The following is a 23,842-nucleotide window of genomic DNA, read 5'->3' as shown; positions in this document are numbered from 1 at the left end:
CAATTGCTTATTAAATTGAGGGTATTTTTGTCATTTTGGTCCTTATTCAATATAATTTTTCATGGATGGACCAAAATGATTAATGGTGAACAAACTCAAAGATCACTTCTATTGATTTCAAATCTTAGGGACCAAAAGTGATGAGTTATGCAAATCCCAGGGGCCATTTTATCTAAAAAGCTCTGTTTTTATCATGGATAATGATTGTGTCCCCCACTTTAACATCATGTAAAGATTATATCTGCAAACAATCAATCAATTTGGATTTCGTTTAGTCATTCATCTGCATTAGGTTTTAATAACAAGTAGTATCCTTAGAAAGAACCCTACATTTGTTTTATGCATATGTATGGCTAAATGATCTTTAAATTGAATGATTGTTTGCACATATGATCTTTAGATAATGTTAAAATGAATGAGTTCAGATTATGATGTTCAGACGGTAACAATTCGTTAATCGTAATTGAGGGGAGAATCAAGTCTCCTATGAGAGTACACAAACATTATCTTTTTGTTATTACAACTGAAAGAGTTTAATTTAAAACAATAATATAAGGTCCTTATATACCCTTTTCCAACAATGCTTAACATTTAAGCTAATAGGTGCTGACATGGCACTTAGTGACTTATGGTTAATACTACTAGAAGTTAATAGAAAGAGTAATGCTATTGCTAGGCACACTAAAAAAAATGTTAAGAGAGATTATATAGGTATACTACATGATGTGGCAAATTAATGATATATATATAATTAACATTTATATGAGATACGTTTATTAATTGATGTGGTATGTATATATTACTTGTCACATCATGTAGTACACAAGGGTGATACAAAATGTGATTTCTTTAGCCTTTTTCTAATAAAAAAAACTGTGATTTCTTTAGCCTTTTTCAAATAAAAAATAAGTACATATTTATAATTTGGATGAAATAATAACCAATATGTCACTAACGTAGACCTTGCTGGACAAATTTTTTTAAAAAAGAGAAAAAAAGAAAAGAAAAAGAAAAGCTGACTTGATGAACCTCGTTGGAAAACTGCATGGCTCTGCCACCAAAAAATGGCAATCACAATTGTCTGTTGGGGTGGGGCTCCTATGATCCATGCTTTGCTGATACCCAACAATAAAATCCTATCTAGTGGGGGTTACGTAGAAATATTTGACAAACACTAGATTGGTTGAAGAATATTTGTACTCATCACTTATTTATAACTGTTGAATTAGTTTAAATTTTAAGATTTGTGTAGTGGATAAACACATATTTTAAAATCTAACCGTATTCAATAATAACAAATATGGTGGTGAATATTACCATCACTTAATAGTAATGAGCAAAAATATATATCCAGTTGTTGAAACAATGACATAAATAAATTAGGAAGTTGACTCTATTCAAAATAAAAATAAAAAATAAAAAAAAGGGGGTTAGGGAGTTGGCTCATCGTCTCCTTTCCCACGCATTATATTAACCATGCAAATTAAAATGGAGGTGGTAGACTTTCACTAGTGGGATCATTATCTAATTAAGAATCTTAAAATTTGGAATCCAACAGCCTAATGAGATTCCCATGCATAGGGTACTCCCATTTGTTTAAGATTCCCTTCTTTTATTCTTATTCAGAGAATTTGCAAAAGGATATAATTCGAAGGGTGAATATTATTGTTTCATCCTCCTCCTATAATTCATTTCATATTTTGATTCTTCTGGTGTTTTGCTTCTTGAATCGTTAATCTGTTGTTTCGGTGGAATTTGTTTCTCTTTAGTTATTGGGATGGTTAGGAGTTTCCTTTCCACGGGATTTCAGTTTTTTGGGTTAGGCATATATGCATGCTGAAAAAATTATTGCAATGCAATGACAAGTGGTCAAATAACTGTCAAAAGTTGGTCGGTTGTCGCTTTAATGCTACTTATCACTTAATATCTATTAGATTTAATTGTTGTAATGTTAGATCATTTATTTTCAATTATCAAATGCTATATACTATTAAAGAAAAATTGTATTAAGCGAGAGAATTATAATAAGAATTTGGCCACGAAAAATTTGTGACGTGTCCCCATAACATTACTATCAATCTTCTAACAAGTTCCGCTTACGTCGGACACTCAGCCTATAAATAACAGCAACTCACTCCCAATGCTCAACACTCGAGAGAGAGCCTCTCATTCACACCCACCGTCTGGGTTCTCACTTTCTCTCTCTACTTTCTCACTCGTCGATGGCGCTCCGTCAAGCGTTCATTTGGCGCCACCAGAGTGTCCCTAGCGCCACCACCGTCGTCGGTTATGGCAGATCACCAAACCATCATGCCTCCGAATGCCGCCCAGGTGAATTACCACAGGGAGTATCTGACCTCGATGGACACCCCTCGGAAAGGATTTTTCCGCCGATTCCTCCACCCCCAGTCGGCATCGAAGCTCCTGGAATTCCTGACCGTTTTGGTTGGGGAGAAGCTCCGGGAAAAACTGAGAGGCATCAACGTTAGCGGTGATCAACTCTACTCGGCGGTCTTTGCCCTCGGCCTCCAGATCGGGCATCAACATTGCATTTTTTCCCTTTGTAAGCTATGTCTAAAAGTTTATTCATTTTATTGTTGGAATGAAGAACAAAGATCATTGTCTTCCGTCAAGCAGCTTTTTCTTAATACTGATTGCCAACCAGTTTGTAATAATAATTGGATAGTTTAATTTCTCTTAGTTCAATTTTAGACGTTCTCCATAGTAAGTGTGCACACTATTTTTCTAGCTATAAATTTGTATATGATTTGCTATGTATTTTTTTTTATATGAAAAGGCCTTTTCTGAATGCAATATGAATTACATGGTATGTGGACAAAATTCTATGTAGGCGTAAAAGACTTTTGGCTTGCGATACTGCATAAGGATTGCTTGGTTGAGGAACTTGAAGATTCAAGACCTTTTTTCGGTTCTCTTTTCCGTTTTGTTGGTGTTTGGAATGATTCATTTTTATTATTTTTCTTCTAAATGCCTAACAATCGGTAATCTAATTGTATCATTGCTTTATGTTAATTCAAGATTTTAGAATAATTGAGGTCTCTAATGTTTTTATTTCATTGTCAATATCAATTAAAATATTATGTACAAATGTTTAAAATGCAATGCAATATCTTTGACAAGTGATTTGGTCATACATAAATGAGTGTAGTGGAGCAGGATTTAAGCTTGGCTGATCAAATAGTATTTCTCCAAGTTGAATGAAATTTACATTCTATTGAGAATAATAACACGTATACAATAGTGTCAGTTCCATACTTTCAGTAAAGACAATACAAGAAAAATTAAAGCAATCCCATAAGAAAAAAACTGTGAAGAAAGCTACAAATGATGCATTTTCCTTTGGATATGACTTTTTTTTTCTTTTTATTTTTTGTCAATGTATGTGCATTTTAATTACTACATACTATAATGCAATTTACACCTCAACTCATATTCTCATTCAAAAACTCTGTTTGCAGTTATGGAAACAAGCATTAGTGTTGTGGCGCTATTAAATTGACAAAGTAATTTGCAGGTGGAACGGGAAAGTATAACATATATGTCCAAAAAAAAAATAGTATATATTATACTATGAAGCCACAAACTTATCAACTCATTTTTAGCAAATTTTAATAAGATAAACGGCAAGGAAAAGATGATACATATGAAATATCTTGGGTCCTTGCTGTATTTCTTCATTACTAGCCTTTTCTAACGTGCTTTCATACGTGCAAAGAATCTTTTTTTTTTCTCATGCATTTTACATGCGAGTTAATTATTTTTTATTTCCTTTTATTTTCAATGCATGATATATTTTATTTTAAGACGCAATATGAGGAAAAAAATAAATATCACAACATATGTCAAGGGGCGTGTAGCACCTGTGATAAAAAATATCTCCCACATAAAAAGGTTGGAACATACAAAATAGTACCTTTTTATAGTACGAACACCTTTGTATCGGTGTCAGCTCTTCCGTTGGCAGGTCTACTTACTGTTTTTTATAGTAGTCTGGGCGAGTACTTAATATTTTCATCTACTTTTCTTTTATTTATATCTACTTACTATTGTTCATAGACTTTAGGTAGGAACTTGCATCCAAAATCCCATGTTATTTGACAATTGCATAAATAACATTTAAATCATTACTTTACGCAAAGTGAAAACGAAAAACATGACAACTTTTTAGGACATAGAAGGTAAAGAAAAAATTCATCTTTGCACAATAGATTTAAAATAAATCTTCACAATTACAATGGAGCAAAAACTAATGCAAAATCTTCACAATTACATTTAACATTTCTTACTATTTAATTTTGTAAACATGATAATGTCCTAAAAAGTTGTCATGTTTTTCGTTTTCAATTTGCGTAACATTTAAATCATTACTTTACTCAAAGTAAAAACGAAAAACTTAACGACTTTTTAGGACGTGCATGGTAACGAAAAAGTTCATCTTTGCACAATACATTTAAAATATATCTTGACAATTACAATAAAAAAAACTAACGCAATACAACTTTAGGGGCGGTAGTGCCTGTGATCCAAAAATGTATCTTGCACGCACATTAGTGCGTGCGGAGAGACTAGTAAATAATAATGAGAATTGTTATTGTTATTGTTATTTTCATATGAAATTCTGTTTCGAACTTTCTTATATTCTATTTTTAATAGCAGTGAAATTATTAAAATATTTTTAAGATGCCACGTAAGCTTTTTAAGTAGACCCCAATTTTCTTTTTTACATTTTCACTTTTATTTTACTAATTAAGAATAATACTTATTTTTACGGTCGCAAACGGAACTCAAATCAAAATTTTAACGGACACGTTATACTTAAAGTTGTGAAAAATTTAACTCTTAACCGATGGGACTAAGAGAGGACCTTGTGCAGTGTGCGCCACGGCCCTGTCTTGTCCGTCTGATGGCCTTCATGCAGACCAAAGACGTCAATCAATTCTTTTTGATTATTTTAATTACACTCTTTTCTCTCCCACTACCTCTCTCTTATCTCAATTATTTACACAAAATTGCAATTGTATATGAATATATATATGCACATATATATATGTGTGTATATATATCAATGCATAATACATAACATTATTACAGGTACGCAAATTTAAATTGCCATGATCGATGTCACTGTTGTAATGTTTTTCAACTAATTATTTATTATCGCGAGAAAAAATTAAACAACAAAATAATATGTGATTGATTCAAAATAATGTTATAACTAATGACATCTTAACGTTTAATATGTAAGTAAGTTTCTCTTCACTCAATATAAATAATGGCAAATGATGATCTCCTTATTTAGGTATGAATTGGAATCTCTATTGCTTTATAATTTCTCTTTCAAAATTTAAGCTGTGGTTTAATTGGACAATGGGATGCATGCCTACTACGTACTAAATCACAAATATAATTATGTACATGCGATCTCTATCCCGCCTAATACTTTTGTTGGGGTCTCATTAATTTGGAGTAGGATTATCTCCTCTCCAATTTGGACTAGAATTATCTCATCTTTTATTCTCATCCCCCTTCTTCCCCTCTTGTCACAAAATGGTTTTTGTCTTCTTCTGGCTATTAAAAAATTAACATAAAGCGTTAACGTAATTTAATCGTAACCATTCAAATAAGAGAATAGCGAAAGGGATGGAGGTTAGGAATGAAGATAATCCTATTCCCATTAATTTAAGTCCTTTTTTGCATGTTTGGTTGCCAGAAAAGAGTACAAAGACTACTTCATCTCATGTACCTCACTTTATATATGAAATCAGGAATGGTTTTGCTAGAAAAGAGTGCAAGGCTCTCTGACGTTTTTGCATTATCCTAAACACTTCTGTATTCTATATTTTAATCCGGTCACATATATGCAATTTGTGTATAATGTTACTATTTTGTTTCCTATAGCTTGGGAGCATCACAATTCGACTTTCACGACTGTACAAGTACACTTTTTATTGATATCGCACAAGGATCATAAGATCAACTATGCAAATTGATATAATATCTAGATGCTCTAAATTTATCTAGCTTATATATTCACATGATTTAAATATGTCTTAAGTGCGTATAAGTATGAGAAGTAAACAATTTTCATAAAAATAAAAATGAAAAAGCAAATCTTTCCAACTAAAAAAGGGTAAGAAAACAAAATTTAATTAAACTAAGTGTTCATTTGGATGTGCTTTTAAAATGACTGAAAGCGTTTTTAGAGAAAATGTTTTTGGATTCCAAAAGCACTTAAAGTGTTTTATGTAAGAAACACCAGTTATGTGTTTCTTTAAGGAATCACTTTAAGTGTTTTTCCAAGAATTACTTGCATATTTACTAAAAAATGGTTCTAAAAATATTTTTACCAAAAGCACTTTCAGTTATTTTAAAATTACATTCAAACGAGCCATAACCTATCAAAGATTGGGTACGAACCATAAAGGTGCATTATGCAACCGGGACCAAGAACGAATCTTGGGGCAACTAAAATGCCTAATACTCTTATTTGTGAAGTAAAATACTCCAAAGTCACATTTGGTTGAGTCGTAACACGAGTAATCAAAGGCAAAATAAATACTGTTTCTTTCTACCTTCTAACCATAGGGGTACGATATACGGCGGAATGATGGTTGCTCACAAATAATACCCGATCACCAAGTTCAACAACCTCCATCCATTGTGGACCACCATCAAAATCGCATTTCAGTTTGAACACTCGAAATGCTTTAGTCTTTGGGTTACTCAGTGTAACTAAATGCCTTTCCAAGCATGCCCTTATGCCAAGGATTGGCTATTAAACACATTTCTTGTTTAGGCTTTTATGCAGAGTCTGCCTTATGAAAAATCATAAATAACTCCATAGATGTAGAATCTTTTGGTAGGTGAACGAAATCACAGCCATTGTAATGCTATACTCTTGATCCATCATATTCAACGAATTTGCACCAATTGGACGTCTCCACCTGCATCAGCCACAGACCAGGTCAATGAGGTCATAGTCTGAGGAGATAAGCTGCCTACATCGTACCAAAATCAGAGGAGATAAGATGATCTTGTCCAATCTTAGTCTTAGCTAGGGGGTGCCTACTCCTACCTCGACTCTGACCCTAAGACCATCTTCAATTTGTGGCCTAAAATTTAAAATTTTTAACCAAGAAAATTTAGGTTTTAACCCATAAAAAAATCTTCTTCTCTCACCATTCTGAGCTAAAATTTTAGCCCGAGATTATTAAAAAAGAATTTAGATTAATTTTTTACTTAAAGTAACTTTTTTTTAAATAAAAATTTGTATAGACTATCCTAATTTAATTTTATGAACATTTTAACCTAAAAATATTTAAATTCTGACAAATACTGAAAAATCACTAACCGACACAATGAAACTCGTTAAACAATATGAAAAAATATGAAACAAATGAAAGATTTTTTTTTTAAATTATTTTAGCCGCTAGATTTAAATTTGGACAGTTAAATTTTTTTTTTTTACCGTTGAATTTTATTAAATTAGATCTTAACCGTTGGATTAAATGAATTTATAAATATAAAATAAAATAATATATATATATATATATGGTGGGCCAGGCCACTAATTCTGGGCTAAATTTGGCTTCCATTGAGTTTTAGGTTTTAGGCCATATTTTAGCCTTGGGTTGGGTTGAGTTTTTGGGGGAATAGAAGTGGAAATTTGAGTTTTAACCTAGGGTTGGAGAATGTCTAAACAATAAAAACAAAGCGTCAAAAAAGGGTTTAGGACAAGTCCAGTGTCTAAGCAGCTGGTGATCCGCCATCAGCATTTGTAGTACAAGCGTCACATTTGCGGAGTCCAAGTTTTAGGAAGGGGATCTTTGGATCACTTTCATTAAATCCACTCAATCAATGAATATGAGTCCTTGAAATTTAATCCAACGGCTAAAAACATAAAGCCCTTTTAAAAATTATAATAACTTTAGCCGTTAGATCAAATTTCAAAGATCCGAATTTATTGATTTGGTGGATTTGATGGAAGGGATCTGCAGAAGATCATTTTCCCAAGTTTTACACCCATTGGCAGGGTCACTAGGACCCACCTCCTCTTCACTCCTCAATTGGAAATCTGGAATTCAATTCAACCTTGTTCAAGTAGATATGATATTATTGTCTCCTTAAAAACATTGTTAAATTCCATCTCCTAGATTTTAATTGTTCTTTTATTACGATTTTGATTACGATTTTATCCATCATAACATATGGTGGAATGGTGGTTGCTCACAAATAATACCCGATCACCAAGTTCAACAACCTCCATCCATTGTGGACCACCATCAATATCACACTCCAGTTTGAACACTCGAAATTCTTTAGTCTTAGGTAGCTCAGTGTAACTAAAGATCTTTCCAAGCATGACCTTATGCCATGGATCGGCTACTAAACACGTTTCTTGTTGAGGCTTGTATGCATAGTCTACCTCATGAAAAATCATAAACAACTCCATTAGATGCAGAATCTTTTGCTAGGTGAACGAAATCACGGCCAATTTAATGTTCAGTCCTTTTCCACCTAATCCACGTAGTTCGGTATCCAGACCATTGAAATTTGATCCAACGGTTAAAAACACAATGCTCATTTAAAAGTTATAATAACTTTAACCATTAGATCAAATTTCAAGGACACGAATTCATTGATATGATGGATTTGATGGAAGGGATCCGAAGAGGATCCCTTTCCCAAGTTTTACACCCATTGGCAGGGTCATTGGGACCCACCTCCTCTTCACTCCTCAATTGGAAATCTGGAATTCAATTCAACCTTGTTCAAGTAGATATGGAATTATTTTCTCCTTAAAAACAATGTTAAATTCCATCTCCTATTACGATTTTGACTGTTCTCTTGTAACGATTTTCTCCATTATAACACACGTGCTAACTTTTAAAGATTTTAGAACATATAATGGGAACAATATCCAAAAAACCATTTCCCGCCTCCGGGCTGAGTTGCGGGTGGTTCTATCCTGGGTATCCAAAAAACCAGTAATACCTTTGCACTCCTTCTATAATAAACTTAAAGCAAGACCACCCATGAACCTCGAACCTACTTCATTAGGCTTAATCCAAAGATATTAGTATTATTTCCCCTAACTTAAGTACAATGGTGCATGTTGTGTTACGGCACAAGACCTCTGATTTTCTAAAACCCTCAAGTTTTTAGTCTAATAGAGACGATCTATAAATCTAAATCCGATCACGTATGTACAATCTGTGATTAATGTAACCATTTTTGTTCATGTAGCTTGGGAGCATTAAAATTTCGACTTTAATACACAACTGTACATGTACACTTTTTTATTTATGTCGCACAAAGATTATAAAACCGACCATGCAAATTGATGAATACTCCACATTCATCTAACTTATGAAAAGAGAGATTTGAACTCGAATGCAAGTGACATATCCCAAACCTACGACATGCTTGGGGATTCAAACCTGCGCTTATATATTTTCAAAGATTTAATTCACAAAACTGTAAATTCTGAAAGTGCAAAAAAACAATATAAAGAGCAAAAGTTAATTAAGTGGTGCTATGTTCAATTAATATAGCGGATGCAATCTGCGACCATATTAATTAAAGCCCAAATAATGAGGAGTAAATATTAAACGACATTGTTGTTGTAACTATTCGAGATTTATTTGTTTAATATATAGTTCTATTATATTTAATTAAAGTGCTTTGTTAAATTATGTTTTTTTTTCATAAATCAATGAAACATTATTATGATATCCCACATCGCCCAGGGGAGTGATCCTTATATGTATATTCTCATCCCTACCTAGCACGAGGCATTTTGGGAGCTCACTGACTTCGGGTTTCGTAGGAACTTCGAAGTTAAGCGAGAGGGGGGCTAGAGCACTCCCATGATGGGTGACCCACTGGGAAGTTATCGTGTGAGTTCGCAGAAACAAAACCGTGAGGGCGTGGTCGGGATCCAAAGCGGACAATATCGTGCTTCGGTGGTGGAGTGGGCCCGAGAAGTGGTCCGCCCTGGGCCGGGATGTGACAATTGGTATCAAAGCCTAACCCTGGTCGTGGTGTGTCGACGAGGACGTCGGGCCCTTAAAGGGGGTGGATTGTGACATCCCACATCACCCAGGGGAGTGATCCTTATATGCATATTCTCATCCCTACCTAGCACGAGGCCTTTTGGGAGCTCACTGGCTTTGGGTTTCGTAGGAACTTCGAAGTTAAGCGAGAAGGGGGCTAGAGCACTCCCATGATGGGTGACCCACTGGAAAGTTCTCGTGTGAGTTCCCAGAAACAAAACCGTGAGGGCATGGTCGGGGCCTAAAGCGGACAATATCGTGCTACGGTGGTGAAGCGGGCCCGAGAAGTGGTCCGCCCCGGGCCGGGATGTGACAATTGGTATCAGAGCCTAACCCTGGTCGTGGTGTGCCGACGAGGACGTCGGGCCCCTAACGGGGGTGGATTGTAACATCCCACATCGCCGAGGGGAGTGATCCTTATATGTATATTCCCATTCCTACCTAGCACGAGGCCTTTTGGAAGCTCACTGGCTTCGGGTTTCGTAGGAACTTCGAAGATAAGCGAGAGGGAGGCTAGAGCACTCCCATGATGAGTGACCCACTGGGAAGTTCTCGTATGAGTTCCCAGAAACAAAACCGTGAGGGCATGGTCGGGGCCCAAAACGGACAATATCGTGCTACGGTGGTGGAGCGGGCCTGGGAAGTGGTCCGCCCCGGACCGGGATGTGACATTATAATTAAATTTTGTTTCTCAAATAAAAAGGGGTACATCTTAAAAATCTAATAAGATAACCTAATAATTATATGTACCCAAACCAATTTGTGGTGCTAGGTTTGTCTTCACTAAGATTCGAGGTGCCATGTCCGTCATCACTGAAAAGATTTATTCTTCTTGTCACTTTCCTTCATTCGTGCCTTCAAAAAGCTTTTGTGTTCGGTGATGCTTTGTCGTCAACCTTCATGAACATAGCTTTTCGATCTCTTTTATCAAACACAAGTTCCTTGCATACTCAACTTGACTTCTATAAAATGCAGCACTCTCTTTGTCAATCTCACCTCTTAGCGTCGTCTCTTTTGGAACTCTTGCAATCCACCACGAGCACTGTGCCCGTTAGTAATCTGGATGTGATAAAAAGTCGTAGTTTCTACCACGGACTATGCCTTTGGTCAAATGTGAGATAAACATGGATTGTGCCCTTGCTAGATTGAGATCTAACACCACATTCATTATGGCTGTTGTGAATTACAAATTGACCACGGCTAATGACCGTCATAAAAAATTTTCCAAAAATAAAATAATAATAATAATAAATCATTTAATATATAAACAAATTTACTACAATACAATAATTACATAAAGAAATCACAAAATCAAATATTACAAACTGCACACTAAAGCTAACGACGAGTTGTACTAGAAATATCAAACTATCCACAAGGTATCAAATAGGCCTCCAATAACAAGAACACTTGAAGACTTCAGATTTCTTTGAACATCTCCAAACAAAGGACCTTGAGAGTGAACTACTGCCCCTAATACTTGAGCCTCAGCAATTGCTGCCTCTCTCTATTTGCATGGACTTAAGCATATGGATCACAAGAAAAAAAAAAAAAATATTGTACTCGTATAGGTGGAAATATACATTTGATCTCAATCAAGAAAAGTAAATAGAGTTTCTGCCTCTAAACCCTTCTACTCATGCATTCCTTTATAATAAGAGGAGTCCTTTGAGAAAAGATAAACACATGATTAAATTATGAACCTACTAAATAGAGCCACTGCGTATAATTCTGCAAATATATACTATACAAGATTAACCAAACCAATAGCATAAACAAAGATTTTTTAAATGGAAAGTTAAAAACCGACAGCAAGTGTGAATGTAAATGTACTCAGCCAGGTCGAGATGCAAATCGTCTTTTAAATGGAAAGTTAAAAACCGACAGCAAGCCCTGCAAGGCCTAGGACACCTTGAACAAAATACCATGGCAACAGCCACATTGTCAGGGCACAATTCGACCCCAAAAATTTTCACACTGCTCGTTCTATGCTTGGTCATGCTTGGAGAAGGCATGCTTGCCTCCTAGTTATCAACATATCCCTTTCTCTTGCACCTTATCGTATTGAACGAAAACTAAGTAAAGCATTAATCTTTATCACATTTAGCCAAAATCGAATTGTTAAAAAACATACTTATTCATAATTTCACTTTAATTGCAGAATAATCACGGTATCATTTCAATAAATGGAATTAAATTTTAATATCTTTACAAAGAAATCGAGAGACGTACAAATCCTGGAATTGAGGAATGGCTGGTCATCCAAGTCGAGCCGGCGACTGGGCGAGGCCATGGGGACGGCGACCGACATATCGTTCTCTAGAGAAAGCTTCCAGCGGGCTCTGCGTCAGTGATGAGTTCTTGTGTGGGTGCCGGACAGAAGACGGTTGCGATTTCGAAGAAGAGGGGGGCGGGGCTTTGGGGAGAGAAATGAGTAGTTTGGAGATTTCAGAGAAACCGCCGAAGGGAGCGAATGGGTGAGACTGGGTGGGTTGGTGGTATCAGGTCTGGAATTGGTATATAGATTGGGTTTGATCGAGTTGGTTCTGATAACAAATTTGAGAGTAATATTAAATAAATTAATCTACAACATTCATATACCGTGATTGATTTCAAGAAGGCGCTGTGATTAAATTTATTTCAACAACAGGCTACCCTTGTGGTCATATCAAATAACTGCAACGAGCTTTTCTTGCGCGTTATTATTCTAACATGTTCTATTACGGGCCAATTTTGCCCGTTGTTAAAACCATTTACTCACAACGGACTTTAAATGTCCGTGGTAATATTGGATATTCTACAACGAGTCTTTTATGTCTGTGGTCAATTAACTGTGATAAATGTGGTGCTGTCTTGTAGTGGATGGTGACAACTGACAAGGCCGAGCCCTCTCTTCTCTCTTTTTCCAACCCGAAGTGCATTGATGTGAATAAAGCAGCAAAAAATAAAAACAACAAAATAGTACGTACTGAGAAGTCCTGGTTGGTCAATCAATAACGTGCTTTCGTTGCACGCATGCACATAATGCATTGATATGCCCTACCAAATCCTTAGTCCCTCGTCGTATATGTTACATAGACAACACCAACTTTGTGGTAACTTTAAATGAGTGTTATTACACCCCATTACTCTCACCCACCAACCTCCTCTCATACTTTAATTGCAAAACCTACCAAGTTGAGACATGAAAACCCTAAAACCTTCCGCTTCTCTAACACTATATAATAACACTACCACCTTCCCAATTCTAAATCATTTCATACTTCCTTGAGACCCTCATCATTTCCCAATTCATTCTGCATCTTCACGCCTCACTCTCTCTCCCTTCTCAATTCTTCCTAACTCTCGTCCCTGCAAGGATATACTTCCTTTCGAAACACAAGAGGCTTTAGCATCATTTTCCAACTATGAAAAGGTATTGGATCCCATATTTGAAATGTTGTAATTGCTTTTGTTAATTATAGACTTTATAATTTGTAATTTTATTTTAAGATTTATGTATAAGATTTGCTAGTGTGATAAGAGACTTCAAGTTGGTGAAAAACAAAGCAGAGCACAAAAATAACGAATGAAGGATTAATGGTATGCGGACTCTTTCAGGATCCTTTCTGATATGTCGATGAAAGTGGTCAGGAAGGGGAGCAATTGCTGAACCAGTGAGTTAACCAGAAATCAGATTCACCACAGCGATGGTTTGCTTCCATATCTTTCAATGCGTATTAATTGTGCTGTTTATTTATTTTAATTATTCCAGCTGTCACAACCATAACATCCTACATATATCACCTTCACATCATGATTCCATTTGTGATTTTGGATTTAATTATAGTAGGGATCATCCATCGATATAGGGCAAAAATCACCCGAAGGTAGTCGAGTTCTTAGGAATCGAATACTTCAAGAGAAGTAATAGAGGTATTTTTATGGGCTTTAGGACTCTACTTACAAAATATCATTGACCCCGAATGCATAATTTGCCTCTTCGCCCTACTGAACTGTTCGTATTACCTAATTTCCTTTGTCCTGTTTCTGAGACATACTAAAGTTCTAATTTTTCTAGAATTTGCACTAGAAATAAATGTCGTTATTTTAGTACATATTTAGAAAATTGATTGATAGTGGCAAAAAACTTAAAAGGTTACGAATATGGATTATTTGGTCAAAAGAACAGAGATGCAAGTTGTAATTGATAGACCAAATAATCCATATTTGTAACCCTTAAGTTTTTTGCCATTATCAATCAATTTTATAAAATGTACTAAAATAACGGCATTTATTCCTAGTGCAAAGTCCAGAAAAGTTAGAACTGTAGTATGTCTCAGAAATAGGACAAAGGAAATCGGGTAATATGAACAGTTCAGTAGGGTGAAGAGGCAAATAATGCATTCGTGGTTAATGATATTCTGTAAGTAGAGTCCTAAAGCCCATATAAATACCTCTATTACTTCTCTGAAGTATTCAATTTCTAAGAACTCGACTAACTTAGGAATGATTTTTGCTCTATATCGATGGATGATCCCCACTATAATTAAATCCAAAATCACAAATAGAATCATGATACGAAGGTAACATGAGGGTATTTTTGTCAAATCATTTGGCCCATTGTTTATTAAATTGAGGGTATTTTTGTCATTTTGGTCTTTATTCAATATAATTTTTCATGGAATGACCAAAATGATTGATGGTGAACAAACTCAGGGATCACTTCTATTGATTTCAAATCTCAAGGACCAAAGTGATGTGTTATGCAAATCTCAGGGGCTATTTTAGCTAAAAAGCTATGTTTTTATCATGGATAATGATTGTGTCCCACACTTTAACATCATGTAAAGATTATATCTGCAAAAAATCAATCAATTTGGATTTCGTTTAGTCATTCATCTGCGTTAGGTTTTAATAACAAGTAGTATCCTTAGAAAGAACCCTACATTTGTTTTATGCATATATATGGCTAAACGATCTCTAAATTGAATGATCTTTTGCGCATATGATCTTTAGATAATGTTAAAGTGAATGAGTTCAAATTATGATGTTCAAACGGTAACAATTCGTTAATCGTAATTGAGGGGACAATCAAGTCCCCTATGAGAGTACACAAACATTATCTTTTTGTTATTACAACTGAATGAGTTTAATTTAAAACAATAATATAAGGTCCTTATATACCCTTTTCCAACAATGCTTAACATTTAAGCTAATAGGTGCTGACATGGCACTTGGTGACTTATGGTTAATACTACTATAAGTTAATAAAAAGAGTAATGCTATTGCTAGGCACACTAAAAAAAATGTTAAGAGAGATTATATACGTGTACCATATGATGTGGCAAATTAATGATATATATATGATTAACATTTATATGAAATAAGTTTATTAATTGATGTGGTATGTATATATTACTTGTCACATCATGTAGTACACAAAGGTGATACAAAATGTGATTTCTTTAGCCTTTTTCTAATAAAAAACAAGTACATACTTATAATTTGGGTGAAATAATAACCAACATGATGATATTCCATCCAAAGCAAACAATATGTCACTAACATGGACCTCGCTGGGCGAAATTAAAAAAAAGAAAAAAAAGAAAAAAAAAGAAAAGCTGACTCAGTGAACCTCGTTGGAAAACTGCATGGTTCTGCCACCAAAAAATGGCAATCACAATTGTCTGTTAGGGTGAGAGATCCCTAAATATCCATTTGAAAAAAGAGATGAATAGATAGGGCGGAGCCAGCTGAAGGAAGGAGGTGAAGGAAGGAAGAAGCCAGCTGAAGGAAGGAGCTAAGATTCAAAATGCAGTAATTGATCTTCTTTCAAAGTGAGCAGGTTGAAAGCTGTTGAGGTGATAGCAAGAATAGGTCCAAGCATTCCTCTTTTGGGCTCCTACGTTCCATGCTTTGCAGATACCCAACAATAAAATCCTATCTAGTGGGGGTTACGTAGAAATATTTGACAAACACTGGATTGGTTGAAGAATATTTGTACTCATCACTTATTTATAACTGTTGAATTAGTTTAAATTTTAAGATTTGTGTGGTGGATGAACACAAATTTTAAAATTTAACCGCATTCAATAATAACAAATATGATGGTGAACATTACCATCACTTAAAAGTAATGAGCAAAAATATACATCTACTCGTTGAAACAATGACATAAATAAGTTAGGAAGTTGACTCTCTTCAAAGAAAAAAAGAAAAAGAAAAAAAGGGGTTTAGGGAGTTGCCTCATCTTCTCCTTTCCCACGCATTATATTACCCATGAAAATTAAAATAGGGGTGGTAGACTTTCACTAGTGGGATCATTATCTAATTAAGAATCTTAAAATTTGGAATCCAACAGCCTAATGAGATTCCCATGCATAGGGTACTCCCATTTGTTTAAGATTCCCTTCTTTTGTTCTTATTCAGAGACTTTGCAAAAGGATACAATTCGAAGGGTGAATATTATTGTTTCATCCTCCTCCTATAATTCCTTTCATATTTTGATTCTTCTGGTGTTTTGCTTCTTGAATCGTTAATCGGTTGTTTCGGTGGAATTTGTTTCTCTTTAGTTATTGGGATGGTTAAGAAATTCCTTTCCACGGGATTTCAGTTTTTTGGGTTACGCATATATGCATGCTGAAAAAATTATTGCAATGCAATGACAAGTGGTCAAATAACTGTCAAAAGTTGGTCGGTTGTCGCTTTAATGCTACTTATCACTTAATATCTGTTAGATTTAATTGTTGTAATGTTAGATCATTTATTTTCAATTATCAAATGCTATATACTATTAAAGAAAAATTGTATTAAGCGAGAGAATTATAATAAGAATTTGGCCACGAAAAATTTGTGACATGTCCCCAAAACGTTACTATCAATCTTCCGACAAGTTCCGCTAACGTCGGACACTCAGCCTATAAATAACAGCAGCTCACTCCCAACGCTCAACACTCAAGAGAGAGCCTCTCATTCACACCCACCATTTGGGTTCTCACTTTCTCTCTCTACTTTCTCACTCGTCAATGGCGCTCCCTCAAGCGCTCATTTGGCGCCACCAGAGTGTCCCTAGCGCCACCACCGTCGTCGGTTATGCAGATCACCAAACCATCGTGCCTCCGAATGCCGCCCAGGTGAATTACCACAGGGAGTATCTGAACTCGACGGACACCCCCCCCCCCCGGAAAGGATTTTTCCGCCAATTCCTCCACCGCCAGTCAGCATCGAAGCTCCCGGAATTCCTGACTGTTCTGGTTGGGGAGAAGCTCCGGGAAAAGCTGAGAGGCATCAACATTGGCGGTGATCAGCTCTACTCGGCGGTCTCTGCCTTCCGCCTCCAGATCGAAAACCAACCTCCGAGCTTCCGTTCGGAATCTCGATCCGCAATGCAAAGAAGATTCTGAGGCTTTCTCAAGTGGAGAAGCTGAGAGAGATTCAGGAAACTTCCATTTTGCGATCGGAGTTCGTTCGGATCTGCAACGAAGGATGCGAGCGCAAAAAGCAAGGTGCTGAGTTCGCGAAGATGATGGACGAGTCCGCAAACGTTATTGTTTTGGGAAACGTAGTGTTTCTCCGGCTGGAGTAGGTAACTTCTTATTCTTTCCCACTTTTATGTAGATTCTGTTTCTATTGTTGTTTGTGATCTGGTAAAATTACGGAATACACCTTGAGGTCTTGGGTTGAAGAAAACTTTATTATCCTTGGTCGTTTGACATGTATTGAAGACGTTTACATGTAACGAGAGCATCATCGTTGATTTTGGGATCTAGAAAATAAGACACATCAAGTATTTTGATCCTGTAATACAATGACATGTAAAACTGTGTGATTTGTTTGTTATATCACCTCATTGCAGAAAAGTCGTTCTCGTTTTTGTAATGCCTGACAAACCTTTGTCTAATTTTTGTTTACAGGTGGCTAAATCGATGGAGAGCATAATCTCACAATCCATGCTCATCCCGAACGATCCAAGAACAAAAGAGCTGCACCGGATGGAAACTCAGAAGATGTTAATTGACCAAAAAGCCAGGGCCGTGGTACGAGGGGAGCTCTACTGTGGGCTGGGTTTTTTGTTATTTCAAACGATCGGGGCCGTGAGGCTCACTTTCTGGGAGCTGACCTGGGATGTCATGGCGCCCATTTGCTTCTTCGTCACCTCCGTCCACTTTTAAGTTATTTATCATTATTAATCAATTTTATTAAATGTACTAAATAATAGAATTTATTCCTAACTAAAGTCCAAAAAAAATTAGGGCTCTAGTATGTTTCAGAAATAGGATTAAAGAAATCAAATAATACGAACACTTACGTAGGATGAAGAGCCATATTATATATTTAGGGTTGATGATGTTATGTAAATACAGTCCTAAAACCCATAAAAATACTTACATTAATTCCCTAACGTATCCAATTTTATCGTCGTTGTCAGGAATTGAACCAGATTACTAGGGTGACAAGCAGAAATACTTACCACTATACTACAACGACCTTATTGAAAAATTTGCACGTCTAATTTAAGTACGTCTAAAATACTGCCACTTTAAGTCCATGACTTCATTTTATATTTTATATATTTAACTACATGCAGAGCTGATGGAAGCTTTAAAAATCGGAGATAATCGACCCCATGATATCATCGTTTAGGATAGGTGCATTTTAACACTTTAATTATTGAGTTAATTTAATGGTGCTTAATTTCAAATACACCTATTGAGAATTCTTGTGTTTTCACAAAACTTCCTAGATTTTTGAAACTACACAAAACTCTTTCAATTACACAAGACCTGTAACATAAAAAGAAATGTTTCACTATGTCGGGAAGTTCGGTATATAACTCAGTATACCAAGTGTAAAAACATAATTAATTGGAAACTTGAAAAAAAAATATTTTCAACTAATTGTATTAAACTAAAAATTCCTTTAACATACGTGCAGAATAAGTCAAAATTACAAAAACACCCTCGCAGAATTCAACTAGTGGTTAGTTACAAATTTTGATTAAATCAAGTAAAATCCCAAAACTACTCGGCCAAACCCTAACAATCCACGCAAGAAGTGGAAATTTGAGTTTTAGCCCTGATCATCTCTGTATTGTAAATTTTTTTTGGGGGGGGTTGGGTTGGGGAAGAAATGGAAATTTGAGTTTTAGCCCAGGGTTGGAGAAGGCCTAAACCCAGCAAACTCCCAACAAGCAGTTGTAGTGGTTCCAGAGTTGCACAATTAAAACCCCAACCTACCACACGTTACTATTCGGGAGAAACCCACCCAACTTCATGTACCTAGGGATGACAATTCTAATCGTTAAACTCGATAACCGTCCGAATGGATTGGATTTGGATATGGAAATTCGGGTATATTTTGGGTATGGGGAAAAACCGTGAATATTATTCGGTTATGGTTTTGGATATGGTTATAGGGGTTCCCAATCCATATTCGTGCCCGAATCCAAACCGAATAATATATAATATAATTATATATAATATTTAAGTATTATATAATATATGTATATTCATTATTCACCGAATCTATTACCTTGAGAATACAAAAATTGCATTGTGTGAGTTGCATTTTATGGCAAAGTCAATAGTTTTGATATGAATCAAAATCTATGAGAATTTAATGGTATTTATGGGCGATATCAAAGATAACCAACATTATCAATGTTTAGCTTTAATTTTCATGCTCCACAAGATCCATTAATGAAAAGGAAAACTAATGAAAAGGACTTGAAAACTTTAAGTTTTAACGATAAGAATAAAATAAAGGGTAAAATGAATAGTACCAGGATTGACTTTTTTGTGTAAAAATATGGTTTGTCGTTAAAATGAACAATACTGTGGGTTTTTTCGTTAAAACTCCCTTAATTCAATCATTTTAGACATCAAATATTTAATAATGAAATTAATATTTACTAAATTATCATGTGTCAATTGGGCGAATATATCTTTTGTACTAATAAAGATAGATATAACTGTTAACCGATGGGGAATCTGTTATCCGGTCGGTATGGTTATGGATAATACCTGATGGTTAATTTACGGTCATGGATATGGTTAATTTTCGTGGTTATAGGGATGGATATAGTATTTCCGTTCCCAAACCGATCCTTTGCCATCCCCACACGTACCCTTCTTTTTTTGTTGGTGCTTCTTCGTCCACCTTACAATTTGGTGTTTCTTCATTTATGCTTCTTCTTTAATGTAATTTATAGGTACCGGTCCACCTTAATGTTGTGAGTTATCTCATGGAGAGGCACAAACAAGAAGATAGCCTTGGCCTCTTCTAAGAGAACATAATCCACACGCACAAGAGAACCAAGTCTTCTCATAAATATGTTCTAATATACATTAGCTTTCTTTGTTATGTTAATGGGTACTTTTTATCTTTTTGTATTGTTCTTTTTTATTTCTCACTATTTTTTTTTGTTTGCATAATCTACGTATTATTTTGATAAAAAAAAACTGCATATTATATGGGGTTTTATGCGATTGATATGATGTTTGATTGGTTTCTTTGTAACCAAAAATTGTTTTCCCCTGGCCCTTAATGATGGAACGCGGCCCCTTCTTTTTCGACGCAGTCTTCGAATATGGTCTGAGGTGACCGTGGTGTGCAAATTACTAAGACTCCGAGACAGCGACGATTGGGATGAAGATCATAGATGCTCAAGTATATGTGTCGACAACTTGGCATTGTAAGTCTTTATAAATTCCAATTTGTATTACTGATAAACTATATATACCAAATGTGATTAGGAATTAAATTAAATATAAACTACATGGGGATAGAGAAAGCGATTTAGAGGGAGAGCCAAAATATACTTGGAGACAATAAAAACCTGCACAAATTTGTGACAAGTTGACGAGTAAATGACTCTTTGTTTTGCATTTTTTCCCTTGGTAAGCTATGTCTAAAACTTATATTCATTTTATTGTTGGATTGAAGAACAAAGATCATTGTCTTCCATCAAGCAGCTTTTTCTTAATACTGATTGCCAACTAGTTTGTAATAATAATTGGATAGTTTAATTTCTCTTAATTCAATTTTAGACGTTCTCCATAGTAAGTGTGCACACTATTTTTCTAGCTATAAATTTGTATATGATTTGCTATGTATTTTTTTTTATATATATGAAAAAGCCTTTTCTGAATGCAATATGAATTACATGGTATGTGGACAAAATTCTATGTAGGCGTAAAAGACTTTTGGCTTGCGATACTGAATAAGGATTGCTTGGCTGAGGAACTTGAAGATTCAAGACCTTTTTTCGGTTCTCTTTTCCGTTTTGTTGGTGTTTGGAATGATTCATTTTTATTATTTTTCTTCTAAATGCCTAACAATCGGTGATCTAATTGTATCATTGCTTTATGTTAACTCAAGATTTTAGAATAATTGAGGTGGTCATCTCTAATGTTTTTATTTCATTGTCAATATCAATTAAAATATTATGTACAAATGCTTAAAATGCAATGCAATATCTATGACAAGTGATTTGGTCATACATAAATGAGTGTAGTGGAGCAGGATTTAAGCTTGGTTGCTCAAATAGTATTTCTCCAAATTGAATGAAATTTACATTCTATTAAGAATAATAACACGTATACAATGGTGTCAGTTCCATGCTTGCAGTAAAAACAATACAAGAAAAATCAAAGCAATCCCATAAGAAAAAAACTGTGAAGAAAGCTACAAATGATGCATTTTCCTTTGGATATGACTTTTTTTTTCTTCTTATTTTTTGTCAATGTGTGTGCATTTTAATTACTACATACTATAATGCAATTTACACCTCAACTCATATTCTCATTCAAAAACTCTGTTTTGCAGTTATGGAAACAAGCATTAGTGTTGTGGCGCTATTGAATTGACAAAGCAATTTGCAGGTGGAATGGGAAAGTGTAACATATATGTCAAGAAAAAATAGTATATATTATACTATGAAGCCACAAACTTATCAACTCATTTTTAGCTAATTTTAATAAGATAAACGGCAAGGAAAAGATGATACGTATGAAATATCTTGGGTCCTTGCTGTATTTCTTCCTTTATTCATTACTAGCCTTTTCTAACGTGCTTTCATACGTGCAAAGAGTCTTCTTTTTTTCTCATACATTTTACATGCGAGTTAATTATGTTTTATTTCTTTTTATTTTCAATGTATGATATATTTTATTTTAAGACGCAATATGAGAAAAAAATAGCTAGCACAACACATCTCAATAGACGCGTAGCACCTGTGATAAAAAATATCTCCCACATAAAAAGGTGGGAGCATACAAAATACTATCTTTTTATAGTACGAACACCTTTATATAGGTGTCAGCTCTTCCGTTGACATGTCTACGTATTGTTTTTTATAGTAGTCTAGGTGAGTATTTAATGTTTTCATCTACTTTTCTTTTATTTACATCTACTTACTATTGTTCATGAACTTTAGGTAGGAACTTGCATCTAAAATCCAATGTTGTTTGACAATTGCATAAATAACATTTAAATCATTACTTTACGCAAAGTGAAAACGAAAAACATGACAACTTTTTATAACATACATGATAAAAAAAAAGTTCATCTTTGCACAATACATTTAAAATAAATCTTCACAATTACGATGGAAAAAAAAACTAATGCAAAGTCGTCACAATTACATTTAACATTTCTTACTATTTAATTTTGTAAACATGATAATATCTTAAAAAGTTGTCATGTTTTTTGTTTTCACTTTGCATTTCACTTTGCGTAACATTTAAATCATTACTTTATGCAAAGTGAAAATGAAAAACTTATCGACTTTTTAGGATGTGCATAGTAACGAAAAAGTTCATCTTTGCACAATACATTTAAAATAAATCTTCACAATTACGATGGAAAAAAAACTAATGCAAAGTCGTCACAATTACATTTAACATTTCTTACTATTTAATTTTGTAATGATAATGTCTTAAAAAGTTGTCATGTTTTTTATTTTCACTTTGCATTTCACTTTGCGTAACATTTAAATTATTACTTTATGCAAAATGAAAATGAAAAACTTAACGATTGTTTAGGATGTACATAGTAACGAAAAAGTTTATCTTTACATAATACATTTAAAATATATCTTAATAATTATAATAAAAAAAACTAACGTAATACAACTTGAGGAACGCGTAGCGCCTGATCCAAAAACTGTTAACCGATGGGACTAAGAGAGGACCTTGTGCAGTGTGCGCCACTGCCCTGTCTTGTCTGTCTGATGGCCTTCATGCAGACCAAAGACATCAAGCAATTCTTTTTCATTATTTTAATTACACTCTTTTCTCTCCTACTACCTCTCTCTATCTCAATTATTTACACAAAATTGCAACTGTATATGAATATATATATAAATATATATGCACATATATATATATATATGTGTGTGTATATATCAATGCATAATACATAACATTACTACAGGTACGCAAATTTAAATTGCCATAATCGATGTCTTTATTGTAAGATTTCTAACCAATTATTTATTATCGCGAGGAAAAATTAAACAACAAAATACTATGTAATTGATTCAAAATAATGTTATAACTAATGACATCTTAACGTTTAATATTCAAGTAAGTTTCTCTTCGCTCAATATAAATAATGACGAATGATGATCTCCTCATTTAGGTATGAATTGGAATTTCTATTGCTTTATAATTTCTCCTTCAAAATTTAAGCTGTGCTTTAATTGGACAATGGATGCATGCCTACTACGTACTAAATCACAAATATAATTATGTACATGCGATCTCTATCCTGCCTAATACTTT

The 23,842-nt window shown here is 34.6% G+C and overlaps 2 long non-coding RNA genes and 1 pseudogene across 2 annotated transcripts; 2 read left to right on the top strand and 1 right to left on the bottom strand.

Moving 5' to 3' along the window:
* Positions 1–11,312: 11,312 nt before the first annotated feature.
* On the bottom strand, positions 11,313–12,707 carry LOC103938492. The gene is made up of 2 exons (XR_007259873.1): positions 12,309–12,707; positions 11,313–12,131 (listed from the first exon to the last, which is right to left on the bottom strand). It is a non-coding gene; the product is annotated as an uncharacterized LOC103938492 (long non-coding RNA).
* Positions 12,708–13,351: 644 nt separating this feature from the next.
* On the top strand, positions 13,352–14,708 carry LOC125479197. Its single transcript, XR_007259874.1, has 2 exons — positions 13,352–13,491; positions 13,677–14,708. It is a non-coding gene; the product is annotated as an uncharacterized LOC125479197 (long non-coding RNA).
* A 2,375-nt stretch (positions 14,709–17,083) lies between these two features.
* LOC125479115 lies at positions 17,084–18,371 on the top strand (annotated as a pseudogene).
* Positions 18,372–23,842: the final 5,471 nt, after the last annotated feature.

The sequence above is a fragment of a genome, unplaced genomic scaffold (genome assembly GCF_019419815.1).
Source record: "Pyrus x bretschneideri cultivar Hongxiangsu unplaced genomic scaffold, Pyrus_bretschneideri_v1 Contig28, whole genome shotgun sequence".
Lineage (NCBI taxonomy): Eukaryota > Viridiplantae > Streptophyta > Magnoliopsida > Rosales > Rosaceae > Pyrus > Pyrus x bretschneideri.
Note: the sequence above shows the minus strand (reverse complement) of the source record. Positions and strands in the feature narration are given on the sequence as shown.